The sequence below is a fragment of the Meriones unguiculatus genome, chromosome 2 (genome assembly GCF_030254825.1).
Source record: "Meriones unguiculatus strain TT.TT164.6M chromosome 2, Bangor_MerUng_6.1, whole genome shotgun sequence".
NCBI lineage: Eukaryota > Metazoa > Chordata > Mammalia > Rodentia > Muridae > Meriones > Meriones unguiculatus.
In genome coordinates this window covers 188,819,993-188,840,437 of record NC_083350.1, presented here as the reverse complement: position 1 = coordinate 188,840,437, position 20,445 = coordinate 188,819,993, and positions in this window count along the sequence as shown.

The window sequence follows — 20,445 nt, the reverse complement described above, 5'->3', positions numbered from 1 at the left end:
GCGGTCTTTATCTATTTTGCTTCTCTCCCGAGTGACAGTTTCTGTAAATACTTGTTTCTTTCTGGAAAATGGTATTTCCTGACTATACCAATGATATCAGCTCCCTGCATTTGGGGTTTATTACTTATAGAACATCAATCTGTTTGTTGTTTGCTTTTAGATACCTGTCTTCTTTTATCTTCCAAACTCCTAAATCAGTGTTAATTTTCATCTATTTATTGCTCTGTATTGTTCTAAATAACTTCCTCATACTTGCTTTCTACCTTCATAATTCTCTCTTCAACTGATTCTAATCTCATGTTTAATTGGGTATTTATATTTAAGATTTTGTTTTTAACATCTAAGTCTTTGAGTATATATCTATTTTATATTATTCTTTAAAACCAACTGTTTTAGATTCTTCTTTTCCAAGTTGGGTCCTAATTCTTCTGCAGATTGCTTCTACTTCAGATCATATTTGTGGCAAACTCCCCACCCCCACCAAGGTTTCTAGAAATTCACCAATACGGGACTTTAGTTTTCATTTGTCTCCTAGCCAGAATCCTCCTTAAGGAGTAAGAGACATTTGGACTCTAATAAATGGTACATCTATGTTGGATGTTCTGGAGGCTTCTTGCCGTGTTATGGAAGAGCCAGGTTTCACTGGTGCTCTCCGGGGCACATCCTTACAGGAAGGAGGGGCTCTGGGTGTGCACATGAACTGCAGTTGTAGCTCTGCCTCACCTGGTTTTGATGCCAGCATCTGTCCCAGGGCAGAGGAACAAGCACTAGGTCTTAGCTGAGGTTCTTTTGGGCTTCTATGACAGATACACAAAGCATCGTCTCTGTTTTTAATCCCTATTTTTTCTATCAACCAAGAGTTTCCTTTGTCCTGTCCTCTTCTCTCTCCCCCTTCCTACTTTCACTTCTCTCTTGTGAATTCAAGTGTACTTCAAAAACTTTAATCCAACATTTTTATTTTTATAGTGAAAAAGACCATTATTCTGGTTCATTTTCTTGTCAGAAAAGACATTGCATTTTTGCCTACCATTTTTTTAAAAGCTAATATAAACAAAGAAAAAAATTCCATTTCATTGCAAACTCTTTGCAAAAATAACTTTAGCTGAAATATGTTTAACTTTATGAAAACATGTAATTGAGCATTTGTATTTCTTTATTTTTAAAATGAACAATTAATGCTAAAATTAACATAGTAAATATGAATGTTTCCCATAAATTGAGCCATTTTTTCTATTTATTGTTGCCTTGTTTCTTTCAAATAAAAATTTATATTCAATATAAAAACTTAATTGAGTTAGAAGAAAAGAAAATTGTTGTTAGGAAAGGAACACAATTCTTATTAAATTTTCACTTGGAAGCTGGTCATCGGCTGAGAATTTACCCAGGTCCTGGCATAATTCTGAGGAACTCTGAGGATGCATCCAACCGGAGGCGTCCTGGGTGTATGTGAGGTTTGAGGGTCAGTCCAAGCGCGCACTTTGATTGGATGGCAAATCTGAGAACACACATGCATGCAGCCGTGATTTCTAGAGCCAGAATGACGACTTAGAGCAAAGCGCACACAAACCTGACAGAAGAGTATCCGTCGCCTTCATAGGCTCCAACAAGGAGCATCCTTCATGGGATGGAATCCAGACCACGGGGAGAGTCTCCACATGAACACCGAGTCTAGGAAGCATCTGTGGAGGTGTCCCTGCTGAAATGCTTTTCCGTTTTCCATTTGTGTGTGTGTGTGTGTGTGTGTGTGTGTAGTGTGTGTGTGTGTGTGGATTCACTTCACCTTGTGTATGTGTGCATGGTAGCATGTGTGTAATGTGTATGTGTGTGTATATGGTAGCATGTGTGTAATGTGTGTGTGTGTGAATGCACTTGACCTTGTGTGTATGCATGTTAGCATGTGTGTAATGTGCATGTGTGTGAATGCACTTCACCTTGTGTGTGCATGTTAGCATGTGTGTAATGTGCATGTGTGTGAATGCACTTCACCTTGTGTGTGTGCATATTAGCATGTGTGTAATGTGTGTGAATGCACTTCACCTTGTGTGTGCATGTTAGCATGTGTGTAATGTGCATGTGTGTGAATGCACTTCACCTTGTGTGTGTGCATCCTAGCATGTGTGTAATGTGTATGTGTGTGTGCATGTGTGTGAATGCACTTCACCTTGTGTGTATGCATGTTAGCATGTGTGTAATGTGCATGTGTGTGAATGCACTTCACCTTGTGTGTGTGCATCCTAGCATGTGTGTAATGTGTATGTGTGTGTGCATGTGTGTGAATGCACTTCACCTTGTGTGTGTGCATGTTAGCATGTGTGTAATGTGTGTGAATGCACTTCACCTTGTGTGTGCATGTTAGCATGTGTGTAATGTGTGTGAATGCACTTCACCTTGTGTGTGCATGTTAGCATGTGTGTAATGTGTGTGAATGCACTTCACCTTGTGTGTGTGCATGTTAGCATGTGTGTAATGTGTGTGAATGCACTTCACCTTGTGTGTGCATGTTAGCATGTGTGTAATGTGCATGTGTGTGAATGCACTTCACCTTGTGTGTGTGCATGTTAGCATGTGTGTAATGTGTATGTGTGTGTGCATGTGTGTGAATGCACTTCACCTTGTGTGTGCATGTTAGCATGTGTGTAATGTGTATGTGTGTGTGAATGCACTTCACCTTGTGTGTGTGCATCCTAGCATGTGTGTAATGTGCATGTGTGTGAATGCACTTCACCTTGTGTGTGTGCATGTTAGCATGTGTGTAATGTGCATGTGTGTGAATGCACGTCACCTTGTGTGTGTGCATGTTAGCATGTGTGTAATGTGCATGTGTGTGAATGCACTTCACCTTGTGTGTGTGCATGTTAGCATGTGTGTAATGTGCATGTGTGTGAATGCACTTCACCTTGTGTGTGTGCATGTTAGCATGTGTGTAATGTGCATGTGTGTGAATGCACTTCACCTTGTGTGTGTGCATGTTAGCATGTGTGTAATGTGTGTGAATGCACGTCACCTTGTGTGTGTGCATGTTAGCATGTGTGTAATGTGCATGTGTGTGAATGCACTTCACCTTGTGTGTGTGCATGTTAGCATGTGTGTAATGTGCATGTGTGTGAATGCACGTCACCTTGTGTGTGTGCATGTTAGCATGTGTGTAATGTGCATGTGTGTGAATGCACGTCACCTTGTGTGTGTGCATGTTAGCATGTGTGTAATGTGCATGTGTGTGAATGCACGTCACCTTGTGTGTGTGCATGTTAGCATGTGTGTAATGTGCATGTGTGTGAATGCACTTCACCTTGTGTGTGTGCATGTTAGCATGTGTGTAATGTGCATGTGTGTGAATGCACGTCACCTTGTGTGTGTGCATGTTAGCATGTGTGTAATGTGCATGTGTGTGAATGCACGTCACCTTGTGTGTGTGCATGTGGAGGTCTGGGGTTGCTGTTTGGACTTGTTCTTGGTTGCTTTCCCACCTTCCTCCTTTAGGCGGGGTCTTTCGATCAAATCTGGGCCTTCCCAGTGTGCCTAGTCTCTGGCAGGTTCCTCTGCCCAAGCCGAGGTTTTGCCTCTCACACCCGTCCAGTGGGTTCTGGGAACTAGACTCCAGTTCCTGCTCCTGGACAAGAGCTCCTGCTGTGCTGTCTTCCTAACCTCGTGCGGAAATTCTTACAGAACGGTTTATCTGTTAATTCCATCGTTCATGCTCAGGTCCTCTAGCCAGATCTCTGTGTGTGCACAGAGAAGCTAACTCCATCTTTTCTTCAAATTGGGCCATAAACTATGTGCTGAGGTGTGAGGGGACACGGAAACAAGATGAAATAATGCGCTTCGTGCTGTCCTAAGAAAAAACTCAGTAAGTTGCTTTGGAGAGGCAGGTTTGGTTTTGGTTTTTCTTCTAACGCTGTTATGGCTGAGGACGATAACCACAGCATACACTGACATAGGATTCCTGATTCTAAGAGACAAATAATTGTTTGGGACTGAGATGTAGCTCCGTGGTCTAGTGCTTGCTTAGCATGTGCACAAGCCTGGGTTCCATCCCTGGCAACACACACACACGCACACACACACACAAGTTTCACACATATAACTTCTTAAAAAATTGGCTTTGTCTTTGGTTGACATTTAGAATATCTCCCATATAGCATTGCTAATCTAGAGACTGCAATAGTCAAACAGTCTGCCAGTTCTGCAGCAAAGAGGTGTGAGGCTGTGGATTTGGCGCTGTCTCTCTGGTCACACTGATTTCGTGGGGTTCTAACTTCATCCTCAGTTCCAATGGGGCTCTTGGTTTTGGCTCTTGGCTTTGTTCCTGGCCCACAATAGGAAGGAGGCCTTAACTGACCCAACTGTTGGGGAAATGGGCCTGCTTGTTCCTTCTCGTCTCAGGAAGAAGCACTAAGCTACGATCACCCTGGACTCCATCTCTCCTGTAGCTAGATTAGCAGGAGTCGCCGCTCAGACAGTGGACCAGAGCTAACAGAGAGAAGCAGATTATGAATGGCATCTTTCTCTACTGACTGCAAGTAAAGTGGAGGCCACTTTACCTGTGGATTTAAGCTAGTCTCCCGTGTCCTAAAGTCTAGTTTAAGCAAGACTCAGTTATGGTTTTGTTTACCCAAGTCAGAAAGTGTCATAACAGATAGATAGATGATAAATGGCTAGATATATGATAAAAAGATAGGTAGGTAAGATAGGTAGGTAGGTACGTAGGTAGGTAGATAGATAGATAGATAATATATATGCAGCTTTCAACAAAGACTCCATGACCAAATAAATGAGGAAACTGAGTCACTGTAAGCACGAGTTACGTTCCTACATCCTAAGCCCTGGGGATTGTTCTCAGCACACAGTTGAACCAATTTATTTGAACGTCAGAAGAACTGAGTGGGACTGTGTCATCACCATCACCCCATGATGCAGAAACAGTATCATAAGTTGCTTGATAAGACCATTTAGTTACTTTTCTGTTGCTGTGGTAACACACCGTGACCACGGCAATCTAGAGAAGAAATAGTTATGGTTAGGGTTATGATTCCAGAGGGTTAGCATTCATGACAGAGACAGAAAGCAAAAGGAACTGGACACTGGGCATGGAGGGAGGGAGAGAGAGAGAGAGAGAGAGAGAGAGAGAGAGAGAAAGAGAAAGAGAGAGAGAGAGACCGAACATTCAAATGCCAGAGACTATGGGGAACATTCTCATCTGAAACGCAGAAACTGAGCCACGTGGCTCGGAACCTGGCTTATTGACCCCTGAGCCATCTGCCTCTGGAGAAAGCACAACCCCATTGCCAGCAATGGCGTTTCTTCCAGCCTGAAGTTTTGAGAGCACATTGAACAACGAGGAGGGTTTAATCCCCAGAGAGAACCCAGGGGACAGCTGCTCTGACACCAAGAGGCTAGCAAACGGCAGCACTGCACTGAGAGCAGAAGGACGCAGCACCAGGTGCTGGGGTGACCTCAGTGACATCCTGCCTCACTGCCTCCCGACATCCTGGTACCACCTGAAGGGGCCTTGCTTCCTGAACTGTGAAGCGAAAGATCAGCATGGCCCGTGTGCACGTTTTCCATGTGCGCGCGGAGCAGGCGGTCCAGCTGAAAACCACTGGCCATCGAGAGGGCCCACAGGCTCCTGTGTGAGACTAAGCGATGTGGCAGTTGGCCTGGATGACAGGGCTAAGGGGGTGGAGTGTGGTGTTTGAAGACACAGAATAACTATCCGGCACTCCGCTTCTGTGGGAGAGCCGGAACAGGTCAAAGAGACAGACGCCAGGGTAGAGCTACCGGAAGCTCCCAGGAGAGAGGAGGGTGGGGCTTGTCATTTAACGGTACAGAAGCTTTGCTTGGTGATAGGAGTTCTGCAAACGGCAGTGTGGTTGGACACTGTGCAATGTGCTTAACATCACTTGATTGTACCTTAAAAGGAGTTAAACTGGCCAATTTTATGTTACATATATTAATACCACATTTAAAAATAAGAAAAATATAAAAGCACTTATCAGTTTAGCGACAGTAAGAAATGATGATAACTGGTTATGAATACCATGAGCATGAAAATTTAAGGCCCATAAAACCATGAGATAGTATTTAGAGTGCTCTGTGTGTGCCATCTTCTTGAACATAATCATTAGTTGTATAATAAAAATGTTGAAGGACCCACGAGATAGAAAGCACATCAAAAGGTCCTTGGCACTGGCATTGGCACTGGCACTGCCTTGTCATTTCAAAGTCACGCACGCCTCCACCCCCGCTGCGGGCTTTCCGTGTGGTGTGAGTTGTGACCTCACACGTTTCTGAGAGGCGCATGGCTCAAGATGCTGTGGCCCTTGGAACGCTCTGTCACGGCCTGCTCACGGCCTGCTCACTTCCCATCATCCTCATCGCTTGGTTGGCTGTGCTACTAAGTAAATCTCAGTCTTAAAATCAAGAAGTATATAACAACAACAACAAAAAAGCACATGACCTCCTGTGACTAACAAAAAAAAAAAAAAAACTAGCTGTAAACTTTTAAAGGAAAGAGCATTTTTCTAATAACAATAAAACCTTCCCAATCAAGCCTTTAAGAGGCAGGCTGCATCCTATCTCTGCCTGGGGCCCATAACTATCCCCAGCTAATCTTTCTCTGACAGATAAAGAGCTGCTATATCCATTCTTATAGCTCCATTTTAAAACTTTATTCTGAGAAGTAGGAGGGGAGCCCTGGATAGGGATAAAGAGTGGCTGTTTGAGGGTAGGTAAGGGGAAGAGGGACGCTGGAGTAATTGGCAGCACAACTCACTTATCTGCAGAATGGAAGTTTTTAGAACAAACAAATCTAAGGCTCAAGACTTCAGACGGCTCTGCGAGACTGTAGGCTCATACTTGGATAATTTGTCTGGAGGCTTCCACCCCCACGCCAGCCCAGCGTTCAGGGAGGTAGGCTGTCACATGCTGTGGAGAGCTGGGCGGCGGGGGGGGGGGGGGGGGAGGGTGATAAACAAGTGAAAGTGAGAGCACTGTGAGTCCCCGAGAAAGCCAGGAAACCTGCTGTGCAAGAAATCTTTAAAAATAAGAAAGATGTTTATTGTCTGGAGATGGCTTCTGGTTAGCTCTGAGCTAGAGGCAGAGGCTTGAAAAGGGCCTTGGAGTACCGTGTCCTCGTGAAACTGACATGAACAGTCTGTTAGGAAAGACACCGGCGTGGGGCAGGGTTCTGCTCACCGGACTCTTTCCTATGAGTGGACAGGTGAGGCAGGGCTTGTGCCCCATCCTGGCCAGAGCTAGTTAAATTCTCAGGTCCCTCCCAGGAGTGGACGGTAGGCATGTATCAATTTGGATTTGCACAGTTTGCTTGCTGGAAGGTATAGAAATCCAGAAGCTGTGGAGATGACCATCCTTCATCGTTTGTGCAGGAGAAGAAATTGTCTGCTTAGGGATAAAGAGCCGAGGATATTTGATTGGTTCCTGGTGTCTTTCTAGTCCTTACTTATCATTTTTTTTTAAAGCTCTGGCTATACTTGGCTTCTGTGAGCTATGTCCTCATCCTTCCTATAAAAGAAAAAGAAAAAAGAGTTTTCATGTTTTAAACCGGCTGGGATTGGCGTCAGCTCAGATGAGCGTCTGAGAGTTGCATCCATGAGGAAACTATTAGACTGAGAGTGTGTCAGTGGTCACCTCAGGCCTTGGTATCCCATGAGGCTCCTGGGCCTAAGATGCGCAACGTCCCCTTCCTCAGTTCCCACCTGGGTGTCTGGAGAGGTCACTGAAGGATCCTAACCATTACTTTGACTTCTCTCCCCTTAATCCTCCAGATTTAGTTCATTCTAAAATCCTTTCCATTCTGCTTTCAGAAATGGATCTCAAGCTCACTCACTCGTCACTATATGCAGATCAGCTACTGTGACCAAAATACGGGAAAGGGCAGCTTAAAGGAGGGAAGAGGGGCTTGGGCTCATGGCTTCAGAGGGTTTGGATCTCGGTTGCCCGGCTTCATGTGTGCAGGCAGAATGTCACTGCTGAGGGAGCCTGGAGGAAAGGCTGCGCATATGGGCAGGGCTCCGAGGAAGGGGGTACAGGGAGAAGACAGGGCAAGATGTCACCAAGGACATGCCCCATTGACTAGGCTCCATGTCCCCAAGTTTCCACAGCTCCAAAGCTGAAGAGCAAGCACTGGAAAGACCAGCAGGGAGGGGGATATTTCCTATTCAGGTCGGAATTCTACCCAAAGCCGCTCTTTATTTGCATGACTGCAATGGGCTCCTGAGCGGCCTCTGGTCCTCCTGTACCTGCAATCTGTTATTTTTCCATCTGGAGCCACATGGCAGGTGGGTTAATCTCATTGACATTTAAACTGTTTCCGACTGATTGAAACATTCTGTATTCGGATGCAGCCAAAGATAACATAACAAAAGAAACCCAAAATACAATGGCTCAAGCAAAACAAAACGAGTAGTTCAGAGCCAATTCTGTCTTGTTGCTCACCATACCCAAGGGCTGCAATACGCTGTCGGGATCAAAGCCAGCTGTCCAGCCACATCTGTTTCTAAGAGAGTGAGATGGAAAAACAGAATTGGGAGAACACACGGTCAATCTCTGTAAGGGTGGTCACCCGTGCTCACAACTCATTGATTCACAGGACCTTAATCACACAACCACACACATGCGTCAAGAAGCCACTGTGTGGCCATTGGAAGGTTCTTGTTTTAAACTGGGGGGGAGCCTGGCAAGGGAGGACAGCCTGCAGCCGCCTTCCGCCCTTTCCGATGGCTGTTATGCTGACAGAATGACAACCTGTTCCTCCGGCCTCCCGCGTGATCAGCACGGGAAGCCTCTCTGTTTTGTCTAGTCACTGTTCTCTGCTTTGTTGGTTTTACATGTCTCTACCTTGACCCTTGTCTCTTGTGTTAGCTTTTAGGTTTACTCATTTGTTTGTGTAACACTGGTCTCGGGTCTGAGCTTCCTGGGAGCAGGGCTTTCTGCACATGCCTTGTGACTGCGCCAGGGTAAGGGGCAGAGCATGGCACCGACTCAGACACTGACCAAGAGCACAGTGGTCAACTTGGGACCAGACATCTGGAAGTTCTCTCTAACTGTGGAGGTATTTGCTGTCCCCACTTGGCCTCACCCAGGGCCAGGATGGTGACACTTTCCCTATGGTCTTACCCACAATTCCCATCTGCTTTCTGTTGCTGACATGGGTGCAGGGTCCTCTGGCTGCTTCTATTTGCAGAGACCTGGAGGGCGAGTGAATTGCCTGAAATGAGGGAAATGTGTATTGTAACTCATTCAGTGCGTGCAGAGTGGCTCTGAGACCAGCCCCAGTGACCATATCTTCCTACCACCACCCTCCCTGTCCCTCAGTCAGCCCTCTCCACCTCGCTCTCAGGCTTCCTGAAGGGATGAAGGGGACAGTATTTATAACAAGTGAGCTAGAGCATTAGAATTCCCAGTGACACTGGATGAGAACCTAGTCCAATGATAGTAATAACCTTAAATGTTATTTATATGTCGTTTTCCTGCCAAAGTCATCCAGGAGGCTCCCAAAAGAACCATGTGGGAAATCTCCACCGCCAGCGTGTGCCAAACATCTTAGTAAGTTGTGGGGGGAAGAGGGTGCAATTAAACTGGCTCATTCACTAGCCTTTCTCAGACAGGAGTAAGCCTGCTCCCAGGACATGTGCCGTGACAGGCAGCCCAGGATGATCCCGTCATCTTTAGGGCCAGTTATCTGAGACAAGAAGCCTCCCGTGCCAGCTGAGTGTCTCTCTGCCCCAGAAGGAGTCCTATCACAAAGCTCCGACGCGGCTACAATGTTGGCAACCCCTGCAGAGATGGGTAACAAAGGCCCTGAACATGTTGGCGGAAGCCATCCAAGGATGTGCCTTTGCAAATAGTGCTTAATGCTGTATTAGGCAAAGACGGTTCCTCTAGATCATGAATAAGTGTGGCTGTCAGTGTAACTGTCACTGCTGAGTTAAAGAAAAACTGGAACACCAGCAATCACGTTTTAAAAACCCAGTAATCATTTTTACCCGTTACTTTACAAATACACATCTACTTACTGATTCTCGTGGGAATACAAACGCCACAAAGAAAAAAGGAAAGGAAGGAAAATCAAAGAGAAAGAAAAGCCCTCTCTGCGTCAAGCTGGCTAGGGGTGTGCCAGACACCAGGGAGATATCGGGGTCTCTGCCTCCATCTTTGTTTCGCACTCTGCCTGATGGGACACAGAACTATTTGCAAGATGTGGCAGGTACTTTTCAGCTTGGTCTCTGATGGGGAGCCAGAAAGAAGGAGCTGTAACTGTGCCTGCCTGTTCTATGCACAGGACCCCTGGCATTTGCGGATTCTGTATGTTAAGCTGCTGACCCGGGACCTGCAGAGGTCCCAGAGAGTCCCTGTTTGCTCAGAAAAAAACGCCCACAGTTGGCAAAAGCAACTAATGAATTCCTTCTTTGAGGCAAACATTGACTTCATCTCTGAACTGCAAGGAGGCTCGGGAAAGCTCTGCTATTTGGAGCTTGTTGGGGTTTTTACCTTGATGCTGAGGACTGAGACAAGAGGAAGCCAGTGAGGCTGGAAAGCCAGCATCCTGGTGGGGCTTTCACAGGTGGCGGGGCCAGCCATCTGCCCTAAAAGCAAATCAGCACCCCAGCCATCTGCTGACCACATTGTATGGACTGAGAGCAGCCGGGGTTCTCTGTGGCCTTGGATAGGCTTCCGCCTCTCAGAAGCCCAGCCTCCTTTGTGTGTGTGTTGGGGGTGGGGGGAGGCAGAGGACCTGGGAGATTCCCAAGGTCTTTGAGCTCAGTGTGAGGGTTGCTGGTAGAAAGGTCAAGGGCCAGCATTGATGAGGTGACAGATTCTCGGTGACAGTGACCAGGAGTGCTGAGGAGCAGGAGCACACGCGGCTGTGCAGAAAGCATGGTAGGAATGCTCCCCAACACCTGCTATGGAATGTGAGGGGCGAGCCAGGCTTCGGAGGGGGAGCGGCATTCCTCAGCAGCACCTGTCCCAGTACTGATGCCAGCAGAAGGAGACAGCTCACCATGGAAGGCTGAGGGCCCCACAGGAAAGTAAATGAATGCCTTTTGTAGGTACAGGCTCTCGCATGAGGGCAGGACCGCCACCACTGAAGCAGCTGAGGAGAGGAGAGGGTAAGGAGGCAGGGTGGGGGCGCAGCATCCCACCCCACCCCTGTGACCGAGGGCCCCAAGAAAGAGGCACATTCCTTGGTGACATTTACACACACACACACATCACTCTGCTTTGTTCTCATTCACTTCCCACAGGCCTCCCCTCCCACCTGTGAGCCTGCGTCCTCCCTCCAAACAGCTCCTCAGCCTTTATGCCATGCAGTTTTCATCATCTTTGCTCTTTGCCCCTTTCCCTCATCTTTTAGACTTCTCTTGCTTCTCACAGTCCCCTTTCTGCTTTCAGGTTATATAGACACATGCATTGTCATATCCACACATACATGCATATATAGATTTTAATATGGTTTCCAAATATGGGTGAAAACATGAGGTTTTTGCTTCTCTCCAGATTAATCCATTTCCTGAAAATGTCAGGATTTCATTCTCCTCTATGGCTGAGTAAAATTCCCGTGTCCAATGAACCATGTTTTCTTTATTCACCTGCTGAGGGCCCTCTAGGCTGGCCCCACCTCTTGGCTCTCGTGAAGAGTGTAGAATGAGCCGCTCGGCCGTGTCGGACAGTGGTGCTCACTCAGCTTTGTCACAGTCCAGACACTCACTGAGTCCTTGTTCTGTGTCCCTGCAGTTAAGGTCCAGTTTGAGACATTCTCCCAAGCCTGCTCTCTGGCCGAGCGTCCCTTAGGATCTGCGGAACCCTAGTCCCTCTCCCTCAGTGATAGCAGACGCAGTTAACTGCTCTCACATGAGACCTTTTTCAGATGGGGGCTTCCCCTTTGGTCACTAACACAAGTTTACCAATAATAACTTTTATCCATCTAATAACTATTATGCACCAGAAGTATTATATATCATATGTAAAATATTAATTGCATACCAAACGCCACACTAATCGCATGAAGAAGGGCCTCATTTCTCTTGTCATCATTAAGAAATGGCACAGTGACTGACTTTCTAGGGCCAAGATATATGATGTCTGTCTGTATACTCTGTTATAGCAGTTAGAACTCTTAGCCCTAACACACTGACCCTCTGAGGCTCACTGTCTCTCATTACAGAACTCCTTCTTCAGCAGACTGTGCTTAAGATAAAATAGTGTTCTCCAGATTCAAAGTTCCTCACAACTCACCATTATTCTCTATTGATCTTGTTTCCAGTAGACAAGTAATTTTAGCTATTTCTTAGGCAGTCTGTATTCCAAATAAATATTGCCTGACTGCTGTAAAAGCCTCCTGATGTGGTTGACTTCCAACCTGATCCCAGCGATGCCTGTGCCTGCCTTGGCAGGGGATGAGAAGGCGAGATAACTCCTCCTAATCCCGCAAAGTGACCCACGGGGTCACTTCTCCCACTCGGAATTTAGTTATGTCAAGCTTGAATCCGCACAACATTTGATATGGTTTTAGAGTTCTCTTCCCATGAAAGGTGATTTTTTTGGGGGGTTAAAAAAATAACTAGAATAAAAAATAACTGTAGCCTTGGCTAGATTTATTGGTTTTTGTTTGTTTGTTTGTTTCCAGTAGTAGCAAAGATGTTACCTAGAGTCAAAGTATATTTTAACCCCAAATGTAAACCACACAGATGGAACATGAAAGACCTGGGAAAGGCAATGGCAACACCGGAGCATAGTTCCTTCAAGATGTGTGCAGCTGTTTTATCCAGAGAGCTGCACCAGAAGACTGCAGTGAACGCGGGTGCCTGCCTGCCTGTGGCTCCTGCGCCGGCCTCACCTCTGTGGCCAGCCTGTTTCGGAGGGGTTGACTGCCCCTGCCCATCTTCCTCGTGTTAGCAGCTGTAGACAGCGTGGGTGCTTACAGCTTTTCCCAGGCAGGCTCCTTTTCACACCTATTCATCTCTTCAACAAATGCTCATTGAGTGCTTCCTGTATTTCAGATGCTTAGGATACAATAGTAAACTCAATAAAGAGAGCTCAGGAAAATGATATTGGACTGAGGAGGCAGACAGGCAACAAAACAGATCAATAAATGTACATGGAGTGGCATGTTCTGGTGAGAACTGAGAGGAAAGATAAAAAGGGGTGGGATAAGAGTGTGTGTGCGCTCACGAACTTTCAGAACACACCGTGTAAAACTAGAGCTATGGGACTGGGCTGTAGCTCATCCGGTAGAGCATTTGCCTGGTAGGCAAGAGCTCTGTTCTTCAGTTCGACAGGCTTGGAACCCTCACATTGGGAGGTGCAAGGCAGGAGGGTCAACCATGCCTGCGTGAGTTGGAGGAAAGACTGGGCTACTTGAGACTGTCTCAAAAAAACAATAACAACCAAACAAACTGAAGCGTGCTTTTCTGTTAGCTTTCAGGGAAGCAAGAGCAAAAGACAGCTAAGGGGCAGAAAGGCTGGCGGGTGAGTGGTGCTCCCACAGCTGTTGCTTGCAGCCAAGTGAGCTCCATGTTCCACAGAACTGGCTTCCGAGAGGCTGCAAGAGCGCTGTGGCTCAGGACGCTCGGAACTTGCTCGTTTCTGTGTCCCGCAGGGGATTGGCTCCAGCGCTGTGGGCTGTCCCTGGGTGAGCACGAGCAGCTCCGGTGGCATCTGCTGCTTGACACCTGTAAGGAAGCCTGCGGTGGGAGGCAGGAGGCAGGAGGTACCCCGGGTAGGAAGGCAGTGCCAGGCTGTGCCTACATAACCCTGGTGGGAGCCCCGTAGAGTCAGTGCTCTGTGGCAACTGGAGCAGAATAAGAGGCAAGAGCCGTGCAGACAGGAGAGAGCAAAGGCCCGGAGGTGTTGCAGATGCAGGGTCTGACACTGACGCAGAGACTGGGGGGGGGGGGGGGTCCCGTCAAAAACGATATTTAAGCATAGGTCAGAGAGTGTGGCTACCTCAAGGACGAGCATGCAGGGCAGAGAGAAGAGCAGGATCGAGCGTAATCAAATGAGAGCGCACGCAGCATGCTCGCGTGGAGACGGGGGCGCCAGGGCCTGATCTGAGGGGCAGCGAGGGAGGAGACGGGGCTAGGCTTCGGGTACCATGAGCAGGCACTGACAGGCATGGGTCTAGCAGAAGTTTGGTGCAACCCAAGTGACATTAAAAGGCTCCCTTGAGTTTCTGTGCGAAGTTAAGGAGGGTTTGGCAGAGCAGGGAGACATAGCATGGCTCCTCCGGGCCGAGGTGGGAGCCTCGCAGGGTGGCAGTGCCGCTGACGGATGGCTGCTCTCTGATGGCAGAGCACCGAGAGGTTCACCACAGTGGCCGGACACCCGGGGCACGAGGAGGGACAGGGCCGGAGAGGCTTCTGTGATCGCTGTCCGGAACAGCGAAGAATGAACTTGAGGGGAGGAGGAGGAGGAGGAGGAGGAGGAGGAGGACCCCGGGAGACGGTTTCCAGGCAGACCGGCTGCTGCTCACCCCTGGACGCCAGCACGTGAGGTACCATGTGGGCTGGGTGGTACAGGTATCTGCACTAGAGATGGAGCTTGCAAGGTGGTCACAGCTAACACTACAAATCCGAAGGGTGAGGTGGGAGAGCGGAGAGGTGGGAGGCTGAGTCAGGGGTGACTCAGAATGGAAAAGAGCTCTGAAGAGTAAGTTACAGAGAGATCGGGGAGGAGCAGGAGACAGGACGCTGGGTCTCTCTCAGCGTGCTTCTAACGTTTGCTCACCATGAAATAAACATGCTATCCTTTTGTAGCTCAAACTTCTGAAAGGTGTGCATTAAAACTTGGCCCACACTTGGAGCTCTGGAGAGATGGTAGAAACGTGAGGGGTGGAGCCTAAGGAGATCTCCCAGAGGATTGGGGCATGCCCGCACAGGGAGTTATAGACTTTGGTCTCTTCATTTTTCATGTGTGTGAGTATGTAGGCATGCATGCATGCATGAGCCTTTCCTCAGGCCAGTGCCTTTCACATTTAATCTGTGAGGCGTGTCTGGAACAGTCTCAGTCTTCAACCCAGGCTGGCCTTGAGCTGGCCAGCTTCCTGCCTCAACCTCCTCAGTGCTGAGATTGCAAATATGGATACATAGCTGTCTAAGCTTCTATTTTTAGTATTTTCTTCTGCTTGGGCACCTATGAAAGTTGAACCTCAGTTTCCTTGACTGAAAAAATTGTAGTAATAATATTTTCTTTAACAGTGGTTTTGAAAAGATTCCACAAAGACTTCAAAAACCATGATATTTTATACATAGAGAGCTCAGCATCGTGTAAGTTATATCTGTGATGCTTTTCTCTCCCCCTTCCCTTACTTCTGTGGCTCTTCATTTCCCAGTCTTTTGTTGCCCCCTTTCATTCTATCCTTTTATCTTTTTTGTAGAAGGAGTAGTCACTCAAGTCAGGATTTTGCTTTCATTGTGTGTGAGGAGATGTTAACTGTAGGCTTTTCTCTTTTTGGCTTTTGAGTTTTAGCCAAGGACCTAAAGGCTGAGGACAGTGGATGCCAGCTCCATCATCAAAAATTCACTAAGATAAGCTGGGCACAGTGGTGCGCTCCTATAATCCCAGTGTTCTGGGAGGCAGAGACAGGTGGATATCTATTAGTTTGAGGCCAGCTGGTCTACAAAGTGAGTCCAGGACAGCCAAGGCTACACAGAGAAAAACTCTGTCTCAAAAACAAAACAAAACTAACCAAGATACCTGAAGCATAGTTGATGGCCCTTGGCTCTGAGTCCACCTTGGGTTATCTAAGAAGTCCAGAACACACTCAGAGGAACAGAGTTTCCTTGGAGGACATGCAGGCACTGAGGAATTTCTCATCAAGCTAAGTAAGAATGACTTTGAGGGACCTCATAGGGACTGGCCAAGAATTCTGGAATAGTTTGAAAATTTCTCACATCTGGATTCACACATCTTTCCAAAAATCGACTGGCTGGAGCTTAGCTGGACAGCTAGGCAGGGTTAGTGTAGGGAAGGGCTCCAAAAAGAGCTGAGAGTGCAGAACTGGGCTCTCCTGAGGCGGAGCAGTAAGGCACAGCGCTCTCCTGAGGCCAAGGAGTAAGACACAGCGCTCCGGACAAGACAGTTATTAGGGATGGCAAAGCAGCCCCAGCTATGAGTCAGAGATCACTGGATGCATGAATGCCATACAAGCACCACAAGAAGGCATTGCTCAAGCCAGAGACAGGGCTCTCTCAGACAGGGCTTCAAAGTTCGGTGCCTTAGGCTCAAACCCACACTCTGCCATATTCTAACCGTGGGTCCTGAGGTGCCACTCCTGTGTGCCAGTGCTCCTTTCCCATGCCACGGAAGTCCAGGCGCAGGAAATAGCAGTACTAGACAAAGAACAGCCGTGCACCCTTTGCCTGCTTTCTTTTCCTCCTTTCTACCATGGGCCTGTGCCTGCAGTGAGGTGGAGGGAATGTGGGGAGGAAGCAGGCTTTCTGAAGAAAGAGCTTCTCAGTCCCTCTTCCTCTGAGCCTGCCCTCAGCAAAGTTCCAAGGTAAGGCGAGCTCATGAGAGACTGGGAAGCCTTGAACAAACACATAGGGATTAGATGCAAAGAGATGGGTAAGACATGCAAGGGTCCAGCACGTGGCTATCAGCCTCTGCATGCGGGAACACCGGAAGCACTATAAAAACCATCTGAGATGTCACCGTGGCTGAAAGGATCAAAGTCACTGCAGCTTGAAGGGGAAGCCCACCATGCTTAATAATCTTGGCTAACAAGGATTGCCTTGAAGCTAGCTTGTCTAGTAATTGCTTCCAAGTCTACCCTGATGCCTTTGAGACAGAGGGGTCCCCTTTAACTTCTTCACCGCCATGACTAGGAGAACATTGGTAAAGTTGGGGGCAGCCACTTCTCCATGACATGAAATGTTGGACTTCATCACGTCTCTGTGTGAAGGCAGGGTGTGTTCTGAGATGTGGGTGGGATGTGTCCCCCTCCATCCAAATCACCCTCATGGACACCTTACAAGCCTTTCTACCAGCTCTGATTTTACATGATTTGGTTTTCCTTTATCAGGACAAAGCAAAGCAAAGCAAAGCAAAGCAAAGCAAAGCAAAGCAAAGCAAAGCAAAGCAAAGCAAAGCAAAGCAAAGCAAAACAAAACAAAACAGCCCTGAGATGACACGAACCTTCCATTGAGGAGGGCTTACGGCTGTGGGGGGTGGTAGGGTGGGGGCTGGTTGGTCCAGAGCTTCTGCTCTTGCGATGGAGGGAGGGTGGGACAGAGAGGGCAGCTCAGCACATGACAGCTCAAAAGAAAAGAGAGCTGGGAAGAGGGCATAGTCCAAACGTCCCTTTAAGGACATGCCCCCTACAGCCCAGCTACCTTCTGTTGCCACAGGCTGGGGACAAGCTCTTTACAACACAGGACACTGGGGACCTTTTGTCACGTAACTGTAGCAGATATTTTATGAAAAAAGAGAAAGAAAATAGTGAGTTATTCTGCCAGTTATCCAACTATGAATGTGTTTCCTCAAGAGTCTTTACAATTCCTTATTCTTGGCTGATTTTCTAATTGCATTGATTGTGATCTTGTGGGCCCTGTTTTTATTTTACTTTTTTCCCCCGGGAAAGCCTCCACAGAGCAAAACCTCTAAGCTGGAATCTGAAGTTGTCCTCACACTGCATGCCTCCTTTTGCTGGCTGTTCTTGTACCTCACTTCAGCAAATAGCAGCTGCCAGCTGTGATTAAAAGATTGTGCTTTAAGACCAGCGAGGGGGGTGTCTTCCTGCAGGACAGATGGCACCTCCAGCATGACTCGGACTGGTCACCTAAGCATACGTGGCCTTGGATGTGTGCCTAAGGTCAAGGGTCCCATGTACTTGCAAGCAGGCTTAGGGCCAGCACAGCAGATGGAGGCAGTGGGACAGCCGACCAGCCACATGGGGCCTGAGGAGTCCTAGGGAATGATGGCAGTGTTTCAGTCCCTCCAAAGATGCCCCAGTACTTAGATACAGCCATGATGGCTTGTTACAGAAGGGAGGTGATTTCCGGGCACTCTCTGCCACCCCCAGTCTGATGCCCTCAGGCGTGGAATCAAGCAAGAGAAATCGGAATCTCAGACTTTATCGGAATTGACCAGAAAGCTCTGTTGGGGCAGAGTGGAGGCTTTCCTAATTTAACAACCTTCTCTTTCTGGCCAAATCCTAAGGGTGGAAGGTGGGTCTCGGCTGTGGTCAGACCTGGTGGTCTGACGGTAGGTAAAGACCCGGAACCTCTGGGAGCAGATATGGGAGTGAGGAGCCAGGCCTCATCATCGAAAAAATGCATTTTCAGGGTTTCTTATCTTCTGTGACAGCATTCTCCTGCCTCTTTGTCAGCACAGTGTTTGTGCCACAAACGCCCACGTATGCTGTGTATCTGGAGCTGCTTCTGTAAGCGCCAGTTGTCTGGCCAGATGTCAACTTCTGTTGCTATCACAAATACCCAGAGTAAATGAACTCAAAAAAGAGAAAGGCTGATTTTGGCCCACTGCTCTGGGGACTTCAGTCCATGATGACTTGACCTCATTTTGAAGCACGTGGCGAGGCAGCACATCATGGTTGGAACACGTGGTGGAGGAGGCTGCCTGCAACTTGACACTGGGAAGTGGGGAGGTTGGGCAGCATCCAGGGCCCTTAAAACACACCTCCAGGAACCTCAGTGTTTCCTCAAGACTTCCTCAACTCCTAACAATGTCTCAGGCAGGAGGCTAGGCCTCCAAAAAGAGCACCTGGGCCTTTAGGATATACTCATCTGGGCCTTTAGCTCCTCACAAGTGGGCAGTGATGAGATACGTGTAGCCTAGCTGAAGGTCTAAACTTATGTTTCTTTAACCAGCAAACCTATTTGTTGGGTCAAGATGGTTGGAAATGCTGCGTTTCCGATATGGACATTCCTAGACACAGGAGCAATTCTAGGAAGACAGAGAGGCAATTTGAGGCTGTGTGGATGGAGTAGGGAGGGAAAGAAACCGAGAGGACATGTGAGCAGGGCAGACTCTGGATGGAAACATGAAATGTCCCAAGACACATGCCTGCTTCCTCATTGACAGCAAAGGAGGACAGGAGGGGAGGGAGGAGCCGACAGTGGTGTTTTTCCCAGACACCCTCTGTGCTGACCTGCATATCTGAACTTGATGACATGGCTTGCTCACCAGGAAAGATGTCTCTCAGTGGTATGTACTATCTGTTAGGATGAGTGAGGAGCCTGTCAGTGATAGGGTTGGCAAGTACTCGGCTCCCAGCCTCCCGGCCTCTCCTGGATGGAGTTTAACTTTATACAGTGAATGTGGATGGAAGGACCCTTACGCCTCACTTTTTAACTCCTCTTTAGAAATTCTTGAGCAAATCTTATCATTTGCTGGTTGTCTGTTCAGCATCTCACATCCGCCAGCTCATTCAGTTCTCATAGCTACTCCTCTCCGATGTAGGTGCCACCATCGTCTGCAGTCCCCAAGGCCACCATTATTCCAGAGCCCACGTGTGCTGGCCCACACAGGGGCTGAAGCCCTGCTCTGTAGTCTGGCCACGTCTACAAGGCATTGTTTTCTGCTCTGTAAATACAACCTCCCAGCAATTCCCATGTCCTTGGGCTTTCTCCCTGGCAAGGCCGGCGAGGGGCTGACGGCAGCTGTGGTTTCTAGTTCTCCCAGGAGCTGCCACAGTATGTGCTGTCTACTTTGCACTTAGTGAGTGTGCTTTTCAGCCATAACTCCTGGTTCCCACTGGATGGGCCACTACGTTCTCCATGGTATACGCTGTAGAATAAACAGTTTGGGTTTTTTGTTTTGCATCCCAGCTGTTGCTCAGATCATTTGCCACATTCCCGAGTCTCCGTACCCCTGCCTCTTCATGACTGCTTGTTATTGCAAGAAGTGGCTCCAGGGGAACAGGGCTGCCAGCTAGGTGTGACCAACCTCTCCTGGGCCTGCTTGTGCCACCACACACAGCCACCCACTGCAGAAAGTGGAGCCCTCTAAAGGACTCCCTCTCAAGACTGCTCTCCTGTGCCCTGCGAAGTTGCCTAGCAACCTCGCTCTTCCTTCTCTCCCGGTGCTCTTGTGCAGTTCCATCCCCATCTCCATCACTCTAGCACCCACCCCCGGCTTTCTTCAATGCCATTAAGCTGCACATCTCTGCTTCCATAGCCTGCTATCCAACCTCCACAGACTCCATTAGAAAACAAACCCCTGCTGCAGCCTTCTCTATTCCCTTCCCTTTGACAGTTTTGTGAAAGTCTTCACTATTCTCTTAATATTAATATTAACCTCAAGAGCAAGCTACCAAAGGAGGAGGCAAAAGCAAAAGACAAACCAAGGCAACAAAACAAACAAAACCAAGGAAGCAAATGTCTCCAAAAGCAAACTCAGATAAGTCTCTTTATCCCCACCCTTAAGAAGATGGGCGGCATCAAGCTATAGCAGGCCAGGTAGGAGATG